The sequence below is a fragment of the Lithobates pipiens genome, unplaced genomic scaffold (genome assembly GCF_037356315.1).
Source record: "Lithobates pipiens isolate NorthernLeopardFrog02 unplaced genomic scaffold, aLitPip1_a1.2 Scaffold_57, whole genome shotgun sequence".
Taxonomy (NCBI): domain Eukaryota; kingdom Metazoa; phylum Chordata; class Amphibia; order Anura; family Ranidae; genus Lithobates; species Lithobates pipiens.
In genome coordinates, this window is record NW_027507879.1 from 2491570 (window position 1) to 2512685 (window position 21116).

Consider the following 21116-nt stretch of genomic DNA (forward strand, 5'->3'; position numbering starts at 1 on the left):
ATTGATGGGCGATTGTGCGGCTGTAGATCGGCATTGATCAAGCTGCATTGATGGGCAATTGTGTGGCTGCAGATGGCATTGATCAGGCTACAGATGGGTAATAGTGAGGCTGCATTGATGGGCACTGCCCCTTATTTTGCTTCAAAGTTCCTAATTTACATTTTTTTTCCCCTGAAACTTCCCTCCTAAAATAAAGGTGCGTGTTATACGCCTTGTGTGTGTTATATGCCGATAAATACGGTACCTTGTAGTGTGCTGATGATGTCACCGGCGCTGTAAAGAAACGGACCCTCGCCGCGTTTTCTTCATTAGCAAGTGCTGTGACTGATGGCTTTCCGCAAACGTGCATGGGAGTGACGTCACGCAGCCCTCGGCCAGTCACAGAGCCGGAGTCTGCGGCCCCGGAAGGAAAAGGGGGGGGGGGGGCGAAGATGGATGAATGCGATGCATACTAGTCCATTATGCTTTTACTTTGCAGGGGGTTGGGGGGGGGGGGGGAGGAAGTAAAACTCATCAGTATTGTATTTTTTTGTATTGTAAATGTATTGTCTCTTTTATATTGCACAGCGCTGCGTAAACTGTTGGCGCTAAATAATACTAATAATAGATACAACAAAGCTCTTTCCTGCTGCATGCTGGGAGTGGAGCTGCTCTGCCATGGCATAGAAGTGACCAACCACACACACAGCTCCTAATTCCTGAATTCTGCTCCATGTCTCTGTCAAAAATCTGTATTTTTTTCCCTCTTGCACACAGAGCCGCTGCTTTCCTCAGCACAAGACCCGTCTCTCTCCCCCTCTGTCTGTACAATGAACGGTACTGACATTGCAAACACGAGGAGAGCCCAGCCCGAGGAGCAACCCTACAGCACCTGTAACCTCTGATTGGCCCAGAGCGGCAGAGGCGGGCCGATGGTTACCAAGGGAACGGCCGGGCTGCTAGTGCGGCTGGCTGAGCTCAGGCGGCTCAGAAGAGAAGAGAGCCGGAGGCGGCGGAGTGTGCGGAGCAACCTACCGTGTGTGTGTGCGGAGCAACCTACCGTGTGTGTACAGGTCAGTGTGCGCGCTCTGCTCTATACTATACAAGGCTGAGTGAGACTGATAATGTACTGAGTGCTGTATTCCCCCCCTAGAGACCCCTATATACTCACCGCTCCACCTACCGCACAGGATACCTACCTGATGGAGAGTGCTGGGAGCTCCTAGAATTCTTCCTCGATGCATTGGCAGCAAGCATTTTTCCTTGTCATTACTATGTATTTACTATACACCTTGTGGGTTTAGGACCCTTCTGGATTGTATTAGATACACAAGCTATAGCCGGTGCATTGACATATAAAATGGGGTTATTTACTAAAAGAAAATCCGCTTTGCACTAAAAGTGCACTTGAAATTGCAGTCGCTGTAGATCCGAGGGGGACATGCAAGGAAAATAAAAATAAAAAAAACAGCATTTTAGCTTGCACATGATTGGATGATAAAATCAGCAGAGCTTCCCCTCATTTCAGATCTACCCCTTAGATTTGGAGCGACTTCACTTCCAAGTGCACTTGCAGTGCAAAGTGGTTTTGCCTTTTGTAAATAACCCTCCCATAGTGTTATTTATTATGGGGCTCTGACAGTATATGAGAGTGATCCATGCAAAGTGTGTGTGTGGTATGCATGGGAGCTCCAGGGGAAGACCTCATTCCAACTCCTATGTGTGTCTGTGTATTATGTATGGAGAGGGATAGCTGTGTAAATGGAGTTCCAGGAGGTACATTGGATTCAATGATATATGTACACATAGCGCCAACTGTGTAGGTGTGGTCCCAGGATGTTTACGTAAACTTGAATAAAAATAAAAATGTTTTATATATATTATATAGAATTGTGAAACACTTTAGTCAAGATCATGATTACGATTCTTGACGATTAATAATTAATTGTGCAGCTCTAATATATCTATCTATCTATCTATCTATCTATCTATCTATATATATTAGAGCTGCACAATTAATTATTAATCGTCAAGAATCGTAATCGTGATCTTGACTAAAGTGTTTCACAATTCTATATAATATATATAAAACATTTTTATTTTTATTCAAGTTTACGTAAACATCCTGGGACCACACCTACACAGTTGGCGCTATGTGTACATATATCATTGAATCCGATGTACCTCCTGGAACTCCATTTACACATATATATAGATATCTATATCTAGATAGATAGATAGATAGATAGATCTATATATAGATAGAATTGTTAAACACTTTAATCAAGATCGCGATAACGATTCTTGACGATTAATTGTGCAGCTCTATATATCTATATATATCTATCTATATATATATATATATATATATATATATATAGATAGATAGATAGATAGATATAGAGAGAATTGTGAAACACTTTAGTCAAGATCGCGATAACGATTCTTGACGATTAATTGTGCAGCTCTATATATATCTATCTATATATAGATAGATAGATAGATAGATAGATAGATAGATAGATAGATAGATAGATAGATAGATAGATATAGAGAGAATTGTGAAACACTTTAGTCAAGATCGCGATAACGATTCTTGACGATTAATTGTGCAGCTCTAATATTAGAGCTGCACAATTAATCGTCAAGAATCGTTATCGCGATCTTGACTAAAGTGTTTCACAATTCTCTCTATATCTCTCTCTCTCTCTCTCTCTCTCTCTCTCTCTCTCTCTCTCTCTCTCTCTCTCTCTCTCTCTCTATATATATATATATATATATATATATATATATATATATATAAATATTAGAGCTGCACAATTAATCGTCAAGAATCGTTATCAGCGATCTTGACTAAAGTGTTTCACAATTCTTTCTATGCAGAGAATTCTCTCCGCTCTTCTAAAGCCACATAAGTCAAAAGAAAGCAAGAGAAAAAAAAACTGGCCAGTCTGCCAAGAATCAAAACATTCTTTATCAGTTGAATTTAAGTATAAACATTGTAACAATTTGTCAATGGAATAGACTTTGGTGTGTAAGTGAAAAAAAAGTTTAACCACTTAAACACTAAACCCTTTTCTGACATTTGTTGGTTCCAAGTTCCATCTTTTTTATTTTTGCTATAAAATTACTTAGATCCCCCAAACATTATATATATTGTTTTCGTAGTCACCCTAGAGAATAAAATGGCGTTTGTTGCAATATTTTATGTCACACTGTATTTGCACAGTGGTCTTTCAAATGCAATTTTTTATTTTTTTTTAATTACTTTAATGTTTAAAAAAAAAAAAAACAACAACAACTAACCAGTAAAGTTAGCCCACTTTTTGTTTTTTGTATATTGTGAAAGATTTTATGTTGCGAGAATCGGGAGAGAATTGTGATCTTTTTATTCTAAGCAAAAAAATTGTGATTCTCATTTTGCCCAGAATCTATATATGCCTCTGCCTCTGGGTGTAATGCTTGTGGCTGTCAGAGTCTTGCTATGCCTCATGGGACTTGTAGTTCTGCAACAGCTGGAGGTTCACTAATTGCATATCCCTGATGTACAGCATAGTATGGTTGGGGCTCCTTTTGCATGAATTATCGCATCAGTGCGGCGTGGCATGGAGGCGATCAGCCTGTGGCACTGCTGAGGTGTTATGGAAACCCAGGTTGTATTGACAGGGGCCTTCAGCTTGTCTGCATTATTGGGTCTGGTGTCTCTCATCTTTTTCTTGTCAATGACCCACAGATTCTCTATGCGATTTAAATCGGGTGAGTTTGCTGTGATACTATAATCATTAAACCAGGTATTGGTACTTTTGGCAGTGCGGGCAGGTGCCAAGTCCTGCTGGAAAATAAAATCAGCATCTCCATGAAGCTGGTCAGCAGAGGGAAGCATGTAGTGCTGTAGAATTTCCTGGTAGAGGGCTGCGCTGACTTTGGATTTGATAAAACACAGTGGACCAACACCAGCAGATGACATGGTTCCAGTAATCCATGTCCTTCGTCTGCTTGTCTTCAGCAAACTGTTTGCGGGCTTTCTTGTGCATCATCTTTAGAAGAGGCTTCCTTCCGGGATGACAGCCATGCATACCAATTTGATGCAGTGTGCAGCATATGGTCTGAGCACTGACAGGCTGACCCCCACACCCCTTCAACCTCTGCAGCAATGCTGGCAGCACTCTTACGTCTATTTTCCAAAGACAACCTCTGGATATGACGCTGAGCACGTGTACTCAACTTCTTTGGTCAACCATTTTGAGGCCTCTTCTGAGTGGAACCTGTCCTGTTAAACCGCTGTATGGTCTTGGCCACCGTGCTGCATCTCAGTTTCTTATAGCTTAGGCCATCTTTATGTAGAGCAACAATTCTTTTTTTTTCCAAGATCCCTAGAGAGTTCTTTGCCACGAGGTGCCATGTTGAACTTCCAGTGACCAGTATGAGAGAGTGAGAGTGATAAACCCAAATTTAACACACCTGCTCTCCATTCACACCTGAGACCGTGTAACACTAATAAGTCACATGACACCAGGGAGGAAAAATGGCTAATTGGGCCCAAACTTGGAAATTTTCACTTGGGGTGTACTCACTTTTGTGGCAGCGGTTTAGACATTAATGGCTGTGTGTTGAGTTATTTTGAGGGGACAGCAAATTTACACTGTTATACAAGCTGTACACTCACTACTTTACATTGTAGCAAAGTGCAATTTCGTCAGTGTTGGCACGTGGAAAGATAGAATAAAATATTTACAAAAATGCAAAAATGTGAGGGGTGTACTATTGTGAGATACTGTGTGTATGTATATATATATATATATATATATACACACACATACACACACACAGTGTGTGTGAGTATTGTCTTTCATTTTCGTCCAAATTTTCCAAATGTCATGTTACAGCCAAAAATGTATTTTTTGGGGATTTTATGTGATAGACCAACACAGAGTGGCTCATAATTTTGAAGTAGAAGAAAAATGATAAATGGTTTTCAAAATTCTGAAAAGTGTGGTGTGCATTTGTTTTCAGCCCTCTTTACTGTGATACCCCTAATTAAAATCAAGTGGAACCAATTGCCTTCAGAAGTCACCTATTTAGTATATAGAGTCCACATGTGTTCATTTCATTTCAGTATAAATACAGCTGTTCTGTGCAGCCCTCAGACGTTTGTTAGAGAATCTTAATGAACAAACAGCTTCATGGAGACCAAGGAACACAACAGACAGATCAGATAAAGTTGTGGAGAAGTATAAAGCAGGGCTGGTTATAAAAAAAAAAGATCCCAAGGTTTGAACATCTTGCAGAGCTCTGTTCAATCCATCATCTGAAAATGGAAATAGTACGGCACAACTGCAAACCTACCAAGACATGGCCGTCCACCTAAACTGACAGGCCGGGCAGGGAGAGCATTAAAGTGGTACAGGCTTACCCCACTTTTAAGTACACAATGGGGTTTATTTACTAAAGCTGGAAAATGCAAAATCAGGCTCACTTCTGCATAGAAACCAATGAGCTTCCAGGTTTTATTACCAAAGCTTAATTGAATAAGCTGGGGTTAGAAGCTCATTGGTTTCTATGCAGAAGTGAACCTGATTTTGCACTTTCCAGCTTTAGTAAATAAACCCCATTGTGTACTTAAAAGTGGGGTATGCCTGTAGTAAACCTCACCTGTTTCTCAGTTTTGGAGATATTCACCCTGCATGCAGCCACTGACATCAGTGGCACATGCACTCTGAAGGATCGTGCCGAAACTTCAGAGCTCCTTGCCGAAATGGAGGACTCAAGCACACCGGAGCCCAGAAGAGACGCAGAGGGAACATGTCGGCTCCCTCAGCAGTGACTGGGCTTGCTGCGGGGGCTTTGTTCTAAGGTGAACTGGGGCAGAGGTTCACCTTCCAGCAGGACAATGACCCTAAACATACAACCAGAGCTACAATGGTTTAAATCAAAACCTATTCATGTGTTAGAATGGCCCAGTCACAGTCCAGATCTAAATCCAATTGAAAATCTGTGGCAAGACATGAAAATTGCTGTTCACAGACACTCTCCATCCAGTCTGACAGAGCTTGAGCTATTTTTGCAAAGAAGAATGGGCAAAAATGTCACTCTCTAGATGTGCAAAGCTGGTAGAGACATCCCCAAAAAGACTTGCAGCTGTAATTGCAGCGAAAGTCAGTTCTACAAAGTATTGGTTCAAGAGGAAGTAAACCCTGATGAGTTTACTTCCTCTTTGTCTCCCTGCAAAGGTAAAGCATAATGGACTACTATGCATCGCATCACATAGTAGTCCATTATGTGTCACTTACCTGACACAGGAGCCAGCGAAGTCACCGCTGTCCCCTGTAGTCCGGAGCGTCCATCTTCTCGGTGGGTCTCGTTGCTCCGCCGCTGTCATTCGGTGAAGCCGCGATGACGTCACTCCCGCGCATGCGCAGGGAGCCACCACTCGCGCCATATCGCCGTTGACAGCGGCGCGCTCAGTGCGCCTGCCTGTCTTTTCCAAATATCTCCTAAACCGTGTAGGTTTAGGAGATATTTCTTGGACCTACAGGTAAGCCTTAATCTAGGCTTACCTGTAGGTCAAAGTGGTTTGTAAGGGTTTACAACCACTTTCAGGGGGGCTGAATACAAATGTATCCCACATTTTTCACATATTTATTTGTAAAACATTTTGAAAACCATTTATCATTTTCCTTCCACTTCACAATTATGTGCCACTTTGTGTTGGTCTATCACATAAAATCCCAATAAAATACATTTAAGTTTTTTGGTTGTAACATGACAAAATGTGGAATATTTCAAGGGGTATGAATACTTTTTCAAGGCACTGTAAATAACCTCATGGCTGGCTGTACAGGTTGTAGTTCAGTATGTGAACTTGACTGCGGCCGTGTTGTAGAACAGGAAAATACTGATCTTTGGGAATGTATGTGATTGAGTATCTCTAGTTCTGCACAGCCGAAGATGTTTTGTATTACTAATCTTTTATTTTTATTTGATGTGTTTTTTTTTTGTTTGTTTTTTATAATACAACTTGTTGGGCATATCATTAACCTAGTAGCGTAATATTAATTGCTCAAACACTGTGCACTGTTTTGCAATTGCTGACAGCTGAGCAGATAAATAAAACTTTATACAATGGCCTCAGTGTTTCGGTGGAAGTGGTAGAAAAATCTTTAGGCTTCCTGATTTTGTTTTAATATCTGTTGCGTCCTCCTTGCTGGAAATTTGTAAAGATGAAGGGTGATTTGTTGTGGAATGTGATAAGCGGTTTTCTTGGTATTTTGGGGAGTTTTCAGATATGTATCGTACTGAGTTTTAGATGTCTGCCAAGTCCAGCTTTATTGTGTATATTGAAATGAATTTTTTACTATGTACTTACATAAAGGTCCGTTTTTTTGCATACCGGTTTGCCTTTTAATAAACATAATGTATATTTATTATTGGTACTTATATAGTGCTATCAATTTGCACGGGCTTTACACATTTTACATCCACATCAGTCGCTGCCCTCATGGAGCTTAGCCGCCCCACACATAAACGTAAAACAGATCTAAATGCCTAAGCTAAATTTTTTGCAATGTTTTGACAATGGTGTTAGTAAAACCGTACATAATATCACAAATACTTTGTGTATCCAGATGGATTATACCGAGTTTATTTCTGGGAAAATTGGGCTTTAACTTGGTAGTAAATAGTTTTGGATATCTCTAGGGCTGAAACAACTAATCGATTAATCGACAACAAATCGATTATGAAATTAATCGATTACTATTTTCATAATCGATTAATCGGCCAGTAACATAATGGGGTTAAAAAAAAACTAAAATGAGCCCTTTATAGTACAAAAAGTGCAAATAATCACTACTGTAAATATTACTTTCACAGTTCTACAGTAAAAAAATGAACCCCTTGAAGTAGTGATTGTCTGCTTTTATTTATTTATTTATTTATTTTTTTATATTTTTTTACTATAAAGGGCTAATTTTTGTCTTTTTAACCCTATTATGTTACTAAATGTCTTAGCCCTTGTACACACGGTCGGAGAATCCGTCAGAATGTGTCCTATCGGACCGTGTCGTCAGATAATCCGACTGTGTGTGGTATGCATCGGATTGATTCCGTCGGACCCAATTTTCCAACATGTTGGAAATATTTCCCCACCAACTGGGCCGGTCGGACATACTCCGATCATGTGTAGAGAATTTTGATCGGACCAAGTGCCACGCATGCTCAGATCAAATTCCTACATCAAAGCTATTGGCTACTAGCCTGAATGTAGTCCCATCGTAATGAAATTACGTCATCACGTTCTGAAAGATCGGATTTTTCGCCAACTTTGTCCGACCGTGTGTATGCAACAGTTTCGGACAAGATCCGACGGACAAAATCCGATGGACAAATACAACGGATTTGGTTGTCGAAATCTCCGACCGTGTGTACAGGGGCTTAGACCTGGTTCACATCTATATGTTTATTTGTGCTTTTTGCAGAACTGCACTACAGTTCATTTACATGGTTTCTTATGGGACACGTTCATATCTGTGCTTTTTTTCAGCCGCTGCATATTTGGAAAGGGTCAGGGACTTTTAAACGCAAAATGGTGCATCTTTGGTTCAATATACTTTGCGTTTTTGAAGCAATTTGTGTTTTTTAATCTGCCCAAAAAAAAAGCAAAAATGCAAATTGCAGTAAAATCACGTGCGCAGAAATCAAAAACGCACAGCAAAAAGCACGGCAGAAACAGATCAAACGCAAACTGCACAGGTGTGTACCGAGCCATATGGTGGCCACACAGATCAATTTTCGGATGAGAATATTCAGACGAAAATACTTTGTACATTCACTGAATGAAACAGTTTTGTTTGAAATTTTCACTTGTTTTTAACATTCTGTTTTTTTAAATTAATATCATTTCTGAATGAAAATCACATACAGTGTCTGAAAATTCCTTTGACCGAGCAGTTTTCTATTATTTCCAAATTTTCCCGTAACTGTGGTTGAAAATGAACATCAATTTGACCCACTTTTTTTTAAGGTTATTAACCGATTAATCAAAACAATAATCGGCCAACTAATTGATTATGAAAATAATTGTTAGTTGCAGCCCTAGATATCTCCTGATTTTTTTTTTTATTATCAAAGAAAAACTGACCCAAAATAGTAAAAAAAAAAAAAAAAAAAAAGATATTTTTTTAAAAATGTAGCTGTATATTTCTTGCTACTACCATAACCTACCACCAAAGAACAACCCAAAATAAATTCTCCCGCACCTGCCGGTTGCAGTGATACCACATATGTGTATGTTATTTGTCATTTGTACCCGTAGTACAGCTCAAAAGCAATAGTGCGCATCTTGCTTTTTTTTTTTTTTTCCCTACCTGAAACACGCCAACACTGACACTGATGCTAATTAAAAAAAATAATAAAAAAAATCCTGTCCAAAATACACTGATCATGACTTTAACCTTTGACCCTTACTTGACCCCAGGATGGATAAAAATCAGTGATTTAAAAAAAAAAATCTGATTTTTTTTTTAATTAAAATTTGATATTTTCAAATTTTTAATCAAATTTATGTGTTGCATGCATTTACATTCATTTTGCGTAGCACCCCAACACACTAAGGCAACGCAGCTGCATTTTAACATGCTGCAATGCACGACAGCGGGTCGTTGCAAACAATTTTTGAATGTCTGATTTTTTTTTAGGGGGGGAATAGCTTAACTAGGTTAGTGTACATGCATTAGAGCACTGCACAAAAGCAAATGGGTCCTCAGAGATCAGTAAGATTAGAACTACATGAGTAAATTAATTATTTTGATGCTGACAGTCACTTTATTTGCCTCACAATGAAATGTAATACTAAGATAATCGCCACGTATCTAAACGCAAAACTGTGATGTTTTTCTGCTTGCCAGTCCTTCGCCTAGGTTCACCCTATTGCTGCTACATAATCATGCATTTTTCAGTGCGTTTTTGTATCATGTCTTTTTACACATTTTTGATGCGTTTTCGTGCTTCATGTTTATTTATCTTGTAGGGGCTGAAGACTGCCAAAAACACACCCAAAAATGCACGTTCATGCATTTTTAATGTGCTTTTCATGTGCTCCTATTGAAGCCCATGTGGCCGAAAAAAGAAGCACCTACACCTGCATGGGAAAAACACATATGAGGAGAGGTATTGTTGCTGCACACCCCGAATGATATATTATGGGAAAATATAAGTTTTTTTTTTTTTTTAGCAGTGACTTTTTCTTTGCAGCAAACCTATCCTCTGAAGAAGACCACAACGAAATGGGTTGAAACGCGTCAGTATTTGTCATACATTACACATTTTTCCGTGTAATGTTATGTACATTTCTGTGTTTGCAATATTTTTCAAATTTACTTATCACTTATTTACCTCGCAGCTATATAAAAAAAAAAAAAACCCTCTGGGGGAATTTTCCCATAATGAAGCACCTACACCTTTTCAAAAATCTTACTGCACCATGTTGCATTCATGTGACTGGGCACCATAGAGAATAATATGATTCCATTGTTATGCAGTGCAGCGTGACAGCAAATTGCTGACAGGTAGGGTGCAGCACTGGGATGCCCAGATCAGCATACAGGTCCGGCACACAATCTGTACCATGGTGACGTGATTTCTGTGCGCGTTATCGTGGAATGGCGGTTTAAGTGGCCAAAGAAATTTAACCTGAAAGGAATACCAGATGAGGATAGATGCGGGATTGCTGACAGCGCAGCACCGGAGGGCACATTATGACAGGTAAGGCTGTCACAACGTGCTCAGATGCATTACATACTAGCATACTATGGACTAAACCACCTGGGTGCCCATGTAAAATAAAAAACAATTCAAGTTTAACCACTTAACGACCAGCGCACGCCGATGTACGTCCTATTTTTGAAGAGGGATATCTCTTCAGGCGCCGGTCGTGTGTGCGAGAACGGCGGTCTCCGCGGCGGATTTGCCGCAAGATCACCGTTATCGGCGGCGGGAGAGGTGCCACCCCCCCCCCCCCCCGCCGCTCTCCTGCGCCCTCCGCCGCTTACCGGAGCTGTCGGTAGCGGCAGAGGCAATCGAGTCCTACCGATGGATGGGTATAGAGACGAGTAAGGCTAAGATGGCTCCCACTCGTCTCTATACCATAGGAGGGTGGAAGCGACGTCAAAACCTCACTTCCGCCCATACCTCTTAAAGGCATATTTTTTTCAATGTTATTTTTTCAAATGACATTTTTTATTTTATATTGCATTTAAGTTCAAATATGAGATTTGAGGACTTTTTGACCCCCAGATCTCATATTTAAGAGGACCTGTCGTGCTTTTTTTCTATTACAAGGGATGATTACATTCCTTGTAATAGGAATAAAAGTGATCCATTTTTTATTTTATTTTTTTAAACACTGTAAAAATAAATAAAATCAATTAAAATAAATAAGAAAAAAAAAAAAAAAAGGTTTTTAAAAACACCTCGTCCCGACGAGCTTGCGTGCAGAAGCGAGCGCATACGTGAGTAGCGCCTGAATATGAAAATGGTAGTCAAACCACACATGTGAGATATCACAGTGATCGGTAGAGAGAGAGCAATAATTCTAGCCCTAGACCTCCTCTGTAATGCAAAAAATGAAACCTGCAAAATTTTTTAAATGTCGCTTATGGAGATTTTTGAGGCTAAAAGTTTGACGCCATTCCACGAGCGGGCGCAATTTTGAATCGTGACATGTTGGGTATCAATTTGCTCGCTGTAACATTATCTTTCACAATATAAAAAAATTGGGCTAATTTTACTGTTGTCTTATTTTTTGATTCAAAAAAGTGACTTTTTTCCCAAAAAAGTACGCTTGTAAGACCGCTGCGCAAATACGGTGTGAAAAAAAGTATTGCAATGACCGCCATTGGGTGGTAGAAAAAAAAAACAATATAAAATGTTTGGGGGTTCTAAGTAATTTTCTAGCAAAAAAAAAAACAGTTTTAAACATGTAAACACCGAGTCTGAAAAAGAAGCCTGGTCCTTAAGTGGTTAATACCGGTTTAATTGGGCAACAGGATTTTTGCCTAAGATGCTTCATTTTAACACGATAAGTGCATATCCCATGTACTTTTTTCAGGTAGGAATGTACACTTTGTGTTGGGGCCATGCGCACTTTTGGTTACTGAGCGTTAAAGCGGTAGTAAAGCCTGCTTGGTAATTTTTAACCGCAGTTAAGCCTATAATAAGCGCACCGTTTTGGAGATATTCACCCTGGATGCAGCCAGTTACGTCAACCAATGCATGCGCTCTGAAGGTCCAGCATACTTTGCCGAACTTTCAGAGCTTCGTGCCAGAACCGAGGTCTCCCGCGTGACGTCATCACAGCTCCGGCCAATCACATAGCCAGAGCCTGCAAACCTGGAAGAAAGACCGGGGGGAAGATATCAGCCCTGTCAGCGCTGGCAGAGCACCGCTGAAATGCTTAGTTCCAAGATTTTACTGCAGGGCAACAGCTGTGTGGCTGATCACGTATATATGCGTAATTTGGCATGCGCGATTTGGCATTTTCACCAGCAGGGGGCACGTGCACCACTTCTGCTGTGAATATTCACATCAGAACACGATCTGTGGGTGCCGGGTCCTCCAGCGACCGCCGGTAAAGAACACAGAACAGTGATCTGCCTGTAAACAAGGCAGATCACCATTCTGATAGGGGGAAAGGAATTGATTCTGTGTTCCTGCAAAGAAGGGACTAGAAGCCATTTCTTCCCCTAGTAAAAACAGCACACAGTGTACACCAAAACACTCATTTAACTCTTTGATCGCCCTAAGGCCTCATGCACACGGACGTTTTTACAGCCGCTTTTTTGAGCGTTTTTTGCAGCTTAAAAACGCCTGTCCATGTTAGTCTATGGCTTCATGCCCACCTAGGTGTTTTTGAGCTGCAAATGGCATAGGCGTTTTTAAGCTGTAAAAAAAACCCAGGACCAGTGCGTTCCGTGGCGCGGAGCTAGAGCTGTAAAAACGCGAATCGCTGGAAAATGCGCAAAAACGCGCATAAACGCGCAACATATTTTCTTTGTTTTCTGAGTGCTATAGCCAAGAGATGTGTTTCTTTAAAAACGCTACTTAGCGCTAACGCAAAAAAACGCGCAAAAGCGCACAAAAACGCCAATGCAAAACGCGGTAAAAATCGAGTTTTTAATGCCGATTTTTCCAGGCGTCGGAGCTAGCTTTGCAGCCAGTTTTTTAAAACGTCTGTGTGCATGAGCACTAAATGTTTAATCCCTGCCCAGCCAGTGTCATTAGTACATTAGCGCTGCTACATATGTTTTTTCTTGTCTGTATTGTATATATCATACTTATAGCAGCTGCTTTTTGCTATTTGTTTAGTGTTTTTGTTTAGCGCAGTTTTTCTATTTAACATTTTTCATTAGTACAGTGACAGTGCATATTTTTAGCACTGAGCACTGTATTAGTGTTACCGGTTTCCAAAAAGTATCAAGTGTCAGTGTCTAACTGTCCAGCGCATTATCACAATATAAGTCGCCGCCATTACTAGTAAAAAAAAAATATATATATATATATATATAAATTCCAGTATATATCCAATGGTTTGTAGACACTATAACGTCCGCGTAAACCAATCAATAAACGCTTATTGGGATTTTTTATTTTTACCAAAAACATGTAGCAGAATACGTGTTGGCCATGAAGAATTTTTTAATGGATATGTTTTATAGCAAAGTAACGTTTTTTTTATTTATTTATTTATTTTTATTTTTTTAAATCCTGTCTTTTTCTTTTGTTTATAGCACAAAAAATAAAAAAAGTGATGATCAAATGCCACCAAAAGAAAGCTGTATTTATGGGGAAAAGGACACGAATGTTATTTATGTACAGCCTTGCACGACACGCGCAATTGTCAGCTAAAGTGCCGTATTGCAAAAATAGCCTGGTCATGGCGGGGGGGGGGGTAAATCTTCCGGAGTTCAAGTGGTTAAAATCACGTTACGATAAAAAAACTTACATTATGTTCAACAAATAGCTACTGACAATGCTGACCAATATTTTGCCTTCTTCTGAATCAACTGTGGGTATGGTTTTCTATTTGTGTGTGTTTTGTTTTGTGTGTGTTTTTTGTTTTGTTTTGTTTTGTTTTGTTTTGTGTGTGTGTGTGTTTGTTTTTTTTCTCTGTGGTTGGATCTGGATGGACCTTGTGCCTTTTTTTTAACTCTGTAACTATATTTGAAGGGCCATCAGCAACTTTGTAGAAGAAATGAGTTACATCTACAAATGTGATTATGTTGTGTGCAGTTATCACTCTACAGAGTTGCTGCTTTATTGGCTACAATGTTTGTCTATCCAGCAACACCTCACTGGTGTGTCTGGATTATCAGCAGCTGCATTAGAGAATTCCAATAAGAATGTCAATTGTGTGGGTGACTTCAATTACTGGAAAAAAGTCAAGCGCTTGCTGGCTGAGCTACAAATCACCGGAATCGTGGCAAAACCGACCTTTTCATAGACTGCATTTACACCTAGCAACATAAATGCTAGGGAAGGGCATCCCTGTAACTGCTACATGTTCATGAACCATGTCCTAAAAAGCCCATATTTCTATGCACAGATACTTTACACTAATAAAATAAAAAGGTCTTGTTTAGCTTGGGGACGGAATGAGGTAAATCTTAACCACTTCAGCCCCGGAAGATTTTCCCCCTTAATGACCAGGCCATTTTTTGCGACACGCCACTGTGCTGTTTTAACTGACAATTGCACGGTCGTGCGACGTTGTACCCAAACACAATTGACGTCCTTTTTTCCCCCACAAATAGAGCTTTCTTTTGGTGATATTTGATCACCTCTGCGGTTTTTACTTTTTGCGCTATGAACAAAAAATGCAACAATGTTTTGTAAAAAAAAAACACTTTATTTTATAATTTTTGCAGCCTCCCTGTCCAGGGAACGTGGGTGTCCTCCTGACACTCATACACAGACGTTGTGTCTGTAGGGTAGAGTCCCCCTGACACTCATACACAGACGTTGTGCCTGTAGGGTTAGAGTCCCCCTGACACTCATACACAGACTTCGTGTCTGTAGGGTAGAGTCCTCCCAACACTCATACACAGACGTTGTGTCTGTAGGGTAGAGTCCTCCTGACACTCATACAGAGACGTCGTGCCTGTAGGGTAGAGTCCCCCTGACACTCATACACAGACGTTGTGTCTGTAGGGTAGAGTCCTCCTGACACTCATACAGAGACGTCGTGCCTGTAGGGTAGAGTCCCCCTGAAACTCATACACAGACGTTGTGCCTGTAGGGTAGAGTCCCCCTTACACTCATACACAGACGTTGTGTCTGTAGGGTTAGAGTCCCCCTGACACTCATACACAGACTTCGTGTCTGTAGGGTAGAGTCCTCCCGACACTCATACACAGACGTTGTGCCTGTAGGGTAGAGTCCCCCTGACACTCATACACAGACTTCGTGTCTGTAGGGTAGAGTCCTCCTGACACTCATACAGAGACGTCGTGCCTGTAGGGTAGAGTCCCCCTGAAACTCATACACAGACGTTGTGTTTGTAGGGTAGAGTCCTCCCGACACTCATACACAGACGTTGTGCCTGTAGGGTAGAGTCCCCCTGACACTCATACACAGACGTTGTGTCTGTAGGGTTAGAGTCCCCCTGACACTCATACACAGACGTTGTGCCTGTAGGGTAGAGTCCTCCTGACACTCATACACAGACTTCGTGTCTGTAGGGTAGAGTCCTCCCGACACTCATACACAGACGTTGTGCCTGTAGGGTAGAGTCCCCCTGACACTCATACACAGACTTCGTGTCTGTAGGGTAGAGTCCTCCTGACACTCATACAGAGACGTCGTGCCTGTAGGGTAGAGTCCCCCTGAAACTCATACACAGACGTTGTGTTTGTAGGGTAGAGTCCTCCCGACACTCATACACAGAAGTTGTGCCTGTAGGGTAGAGTCCCCCTGACACTCATACACAGACCTTGTGTCTGTAGGGTTAGAGTCCCCCTGACACTCATACACAGACGTTGTGCCTGTAGGGTAGAGTCCCCCTGACACTCATACACAGACGTCGTGCCTGTAGGGTAGAGTCCCCCTGACACTCATACACAGACGTTGTGCCTGTAGGGTTAGAGTCCCCCTGACACTCATACACAGACTTCGTGTCTGTAGGGTAGAGTCCTCCCAACACTCATACACAGACGTTGTGTCTGTAGGGTAGAGTCCCCCTGACACTCATACACAGACGTCGTGCCTGTAGGGTAGAGTCCTCTTGACACTCATACGCAGACGTTGTGTCTGTAGGGTAGAGTCCTCTTGACACTCATACACAGACGTTGTGTCTGTAGGGTAGAGTCCCCCTGACACTCATACACAGATGTTGTGTCTGTAGGGTAGAGTCCTCCCGACACTCATACACAGACGTTGTGTCTGTAGGGTAGAGTCCTCCCGACACTCATACACAGACGTTGTGTCTGTAGGGTAGAGTCCTCCCGACACTCATACACAGACGTTGTGTCTGTAGGGTAGAGTCCTCCTGAGACTCATACACAGACGTTGTGCCTGTAGGGTAGAGTCCTCCTGAGACTCATACACAGACGTTGTGCCTGTAGGGTAGAGTCCTCCTGACACTCATACACAGACGTTGTGTCTGTAGGGTAGAGTCCTCCCGACACTCATACACAGACGTTGTGTCTGTAGGGTAGAGTCCTCCTGAGACTCATACACAGACGTTGTGCCTGTAGGGTAGAGTCCTCCTGACACTCATACACAGACGTTGTGTCTGTAGGGTAGAGTCCCCCTGACACTCATACACAGACGTTGTGTCTGTAGGGTAGAGTCCCCCTGACACTCATACACAGACGTTGTGTCTGTAGGGTAGAGTCCCCCTGACACACATACACAGACGTTGTGTCTGTAGGGTAGAGTCCCCCTGACACTCATACACAGACGTTGTGTCTGTAGGGTAGAGTCCCCCTGACACTCATACAAAGACGTTGTGTCTGTAGGGTAGAGTCCCCCTGACACTCATACACAGACGTTGTGCCTGTAGGGTAGAGTCCCCCTGACACTCATACACAGACGTTGTGTCTGTCCTTCTGACTCCTCGGCCAGACTTCTGTCTGCCTGGGTGGAGATATCTCCAAGTGGGAGCCCTGAGCTTAGGGTTCCCACCTCATCCCTTTAAACCCGAACACATATGAATTACACAGGTTCTGGCTAATTTCATGCAGATCAGGCACTAAGTGAGTTTAATTAGCACCTAATCATCCACAGAACCTGTGTAATTCATGCGTGTTTGGGTTTAAAGGGAGGAGGTGACAACAACCCTACCTGAGCTCTGTCCCTGGGATGAATATGAACCCAGTCCACAGGTAGAGTTGCCACCTCATCCCTTTAAACCCGAACACCTTTGAATTACACAGGTTCTGAGGCTAATTAAATGCAGGTAAGGCACTAATTGAGTTTAATTACCACCTTACCAGCCACAGAACCTGTGTAATTAATATGTGTTCGGGTTTAAAGGGATGAGGTGGCAACCATATCCACAGGTGTGTAATTAACATGCCTGCTTCTGCCACAATCAGGTGTATATTGCTAATCCACAGTGTGACACGGGGCCGCCTCTGCACACCACATTCTGTGTCTGGTTAGGATGTAGATTCGCACACGACACCTGTGATTCAATGCATTCAAAAAGTTAAAACTTGTGAATGTACAAATTCAAATACCCTGTTAGCGGTAAAGCGCCTCTAATTTTAGCGGCACTATTCGGCTTCTAGCTCCCAAAAAGCGCCGCTGCCGAAACGCTTTTCAGGCACTTTGGCGGCAGTGGCCATTAATTTCAATGGGCTCTGCCCCAAAGACGCTGCTTGGAGGATCTTTTCTAACGTCCTGCAAGCGCACCGCCCCAGTGTGAAAGCACACGGGCTCTCTCACTGGGGCTGCAGGGGAGGCGTTTTTCAGGTGCTTTACAGGCGCTATTTTTAGCGCTTGAAAAACGCCTCGGTGTGAAAGGGGTCTAAGGGGAATTTAGGTCCAATGTCTGTATGTGAAAAAGAAAAAAGAAATGTTCTTTTTTATTTGGTAGGTTTGTATTCAGCCTCACTTGGTGCAGCTGTCACTATTGATCTGAGCACCGATTTTATACAAATCTCAATGTCTGTGTATGCCAATGAGGATGTACATCATATTACCAAAAGTATTGGGACGCCTGCCTTTACACGCACATGAACTTTAACGCTTAAAGAGGAAGTAAACCCTGATGGGGTTTACTTCCTCTTTGTCTCCCTGCAAAGGTAAAGCATAATGGACTACTATGCATCGCATACTACCCCATTATGTATCACTTACCTGACACAGGAGCTAGCGAAGTCACCGCTGTCCCCTGTAGTCCGGAGCGTCCATCTTCTTCCGGGTATCGCTGTGAGTGGCTGGAGCAGCGATGACGTCACTCCCGCGCATGCGCACGGGAGCCGTAAGTGGCTGCATGTTTGCCTTCACTTGCGGTGCACCCAGTGCGCCTTGTGCCGTTGTCTACGGCGCGCAAGCGCCGCAGACAGCGGTGCCTTATTTTTGTAAAATATCTCCTTAACCGTGTAGGTTAAGGAGATATTTCCTGGACCTACAGGTAAGCCTTGATCTATGATCTTGATTTGTAAGGGTTTACAACCACTTTAAGCCCTTGTACACACGGTCGGACATTCTGCCAACCAAATCCGTTGGATTTTGTCCGATGGATTGCGTCTGAAACTGTTGCATACACACGGTCGGACCAAGTTGTTGGAAAATCCGATCGTTCAGAACGTGATAACGTTATTTCGTTAAGACGGGACTATGTTCGGGCCTAGTAGCCAATAGCTTTGGTGTAGGAATTTGATCTGAGCATGCGTGGCACTTTGTCCGATCGGAATTCTCTACACATGATCGGAGTATGTCCGATCAGACCAGTTTGTCGGAAAATATTTCCAACAAGTTGGAAAATTGGGTCCGACGGATATTCCGACGGAATCAGTCTGATGCAGACCACACACAGTCGGATTATCCGACAACACGGTCCGATAGGACACATTCCGACAGAATCTCCGACCGTGTGTACAAGGGCTAAGAGTTCCCTTCACTGGAACTAACAGGCCAATCCCAACCCCTGAAAAACAATCCCACACCATAATCCCCCCTCCACTAAATGATTGGACCAGCGCACAAAGCCATATGTAGCAGAATACATATTGGCCTAAAAATTTATGAAAGATTTTTAAAAAAATTTATTGGAGAAAGTAAACGTTTTTTTTTCTCAAAATTGTCTTTTTTTGTTTATAGCGTAAAAAAGAAAAAAACAAAACAAAAACGCAGGTGATCAAATACCGCCAAATGAAAGCTCTATTTGTGGGGAAAAAGGACATAAAAAAAAATTGCCTGGTCATGAAGGGGGTGTAAATCTTCCAGAGCTGAAGTGGTTAAACTGGTTGCACACTCCGTAATCTGATTCAGTCTCTATATAGTCTTTATCCAAAATTAAAAAAAAAAAAAAAATACGTTTTGGCTTTACAGAGACTAGGGAAAGGTTAAAACTCCTGTCATTTATTTATTTGTCCCTTGAGGATATTTCCCTTCAGTTTATGCCCCAGAGACACAACAGAAAGTAGAGTAAGTGGAAATCTCTGCTCAGTAGATATTCCCGATTATACAGTAGTCAATAAAACACAAAAGGTGTTTTGAATATCTTATTACTTTTGTAACAATGTCAATGACCACAGGGACAAAGACAAATAGGGTGAATTCCCCGCATTGTGAACTTGTCAAAAACTTGATAAAGTAATTACACTTTTTGCTCTAAAAACAAACAAAAAAAAAAGTACCTTTTTATTTACTCATTTTAGTCTAAAGCACATGGTAAGTTTTTTATTTATTTTTATTCAACCCAGTGGGCTGAGAGATTGCCAAGCATGAGGCTGCCCATACATTATCAGAACAAAGAAGCTCAGCAGGGGAGATCCCTGCACTAACATCGGATTGTCAGTACAGGGATCCGACCGGAGAGGTCAGTTTTTGTTTTTTTCTGGGTTGAACAAAAAAAAAAAAATAGTAGTGTGTACCAAACATTACTTTTAGTGCCCTTTTTTTGCCTCAACACCATGGGGAGGAACTCAATAGAACTCCCTCGTGACACTTTTGGTTCTGGCACCAAATTCAGATAGTTCTAAAATGCGCCACTCTTATGCCGCGTACACACGATCAGAATTCTGGCCAGAAAAAGACAGATGAGAGCTTTTAATCGGAAAATGCGACCGTGTGTATGCTCCATCGGAATTTAGCTGTCCGAAATTCCGCCAGCCAAAAATTGATAGCAGGTTCTCAATTTTCCAGATGGAAAAACTTTCTATCGGAAATTGTGTGTATGCAATTCCGACACGCCAAAAATCACGCCCAGATTCAACTACGACACGGAAGCTATTGGTTACTGGCTATTGAACTTCTTTTTTCTAGTCGCGTCGTAAGCGGTGGAGGTCACCGCATTCTAAATGATCGGAAATTGGTGTGACCGTGTGTAGGCAAGACAGCTTGAGCCGAATTCCATCGGAATTCTGTCGGGAACACCATCAGAGCTTCTTCCGACGAGAATTCCGATCGTGTGTACGCGGCATTACATTTTGTTGCATTGAATACACCGAATGTAAAAGTGCAGCTAATTTAAAGAGGAAGTAAAGGCTATTTAAAAAAAAAAAAATGCAACCTGCAAGGCAAAGGCATAATGAGCTAGTATGCATACTAGCTCATTATGAATAACTTACCTGAGAATGAAGCCCCCGAAGTGGTCCTCCGTCTTCATGTTCGCCGCTGCCATGTATCCCGGAGTGACATCCGGGTCTCGCTGCTCCAACGCTGTGATTTGCCGGAGCCGCGATGACGTCACTCCCGCACATGCGCATGGGAGCCGACACGAGCGGCATATCACCCTGATCTGCGGCCTGCCCAGTGCGCCTGCGTGCCGCTGTCTTTTTGTAAATATCTCCTAAACCGTGTAGGTTTAGGAGATATTTCTTGGACCTACAAGTTAGCCTTAATCTAGGCTTACCTGTAGGTCAAAGTGGTTTGTAAGGGTTTACAACCACTTTAAAGAGGAAGTAAACCCT

At 42.0% G+C, this 21116-nt stretch overlaps 1 protein-coding gene across 1 annotated transcript in view; it reads left to right on the forward strand.

Annotated features, from left to right (window-relative positions):
* Window positions 1-895: 895 nt before the first annotated feature.
* The window catches only part of CDKL1 (cyclin dependent kinase like 1), a 113479-nt gene continuing 93258 nt past the window's right edge, over window positions 896-21116 (forward strand). Inside the window, exon 1 of the mRNA XM_077467604.1 lies at window positions 896-1052. The gene's annotated coding sequence lies outside the window, so the exon portion shown is untranslated. The remainder of the gene's footprint in view (window positions 1053-21116) is intronic.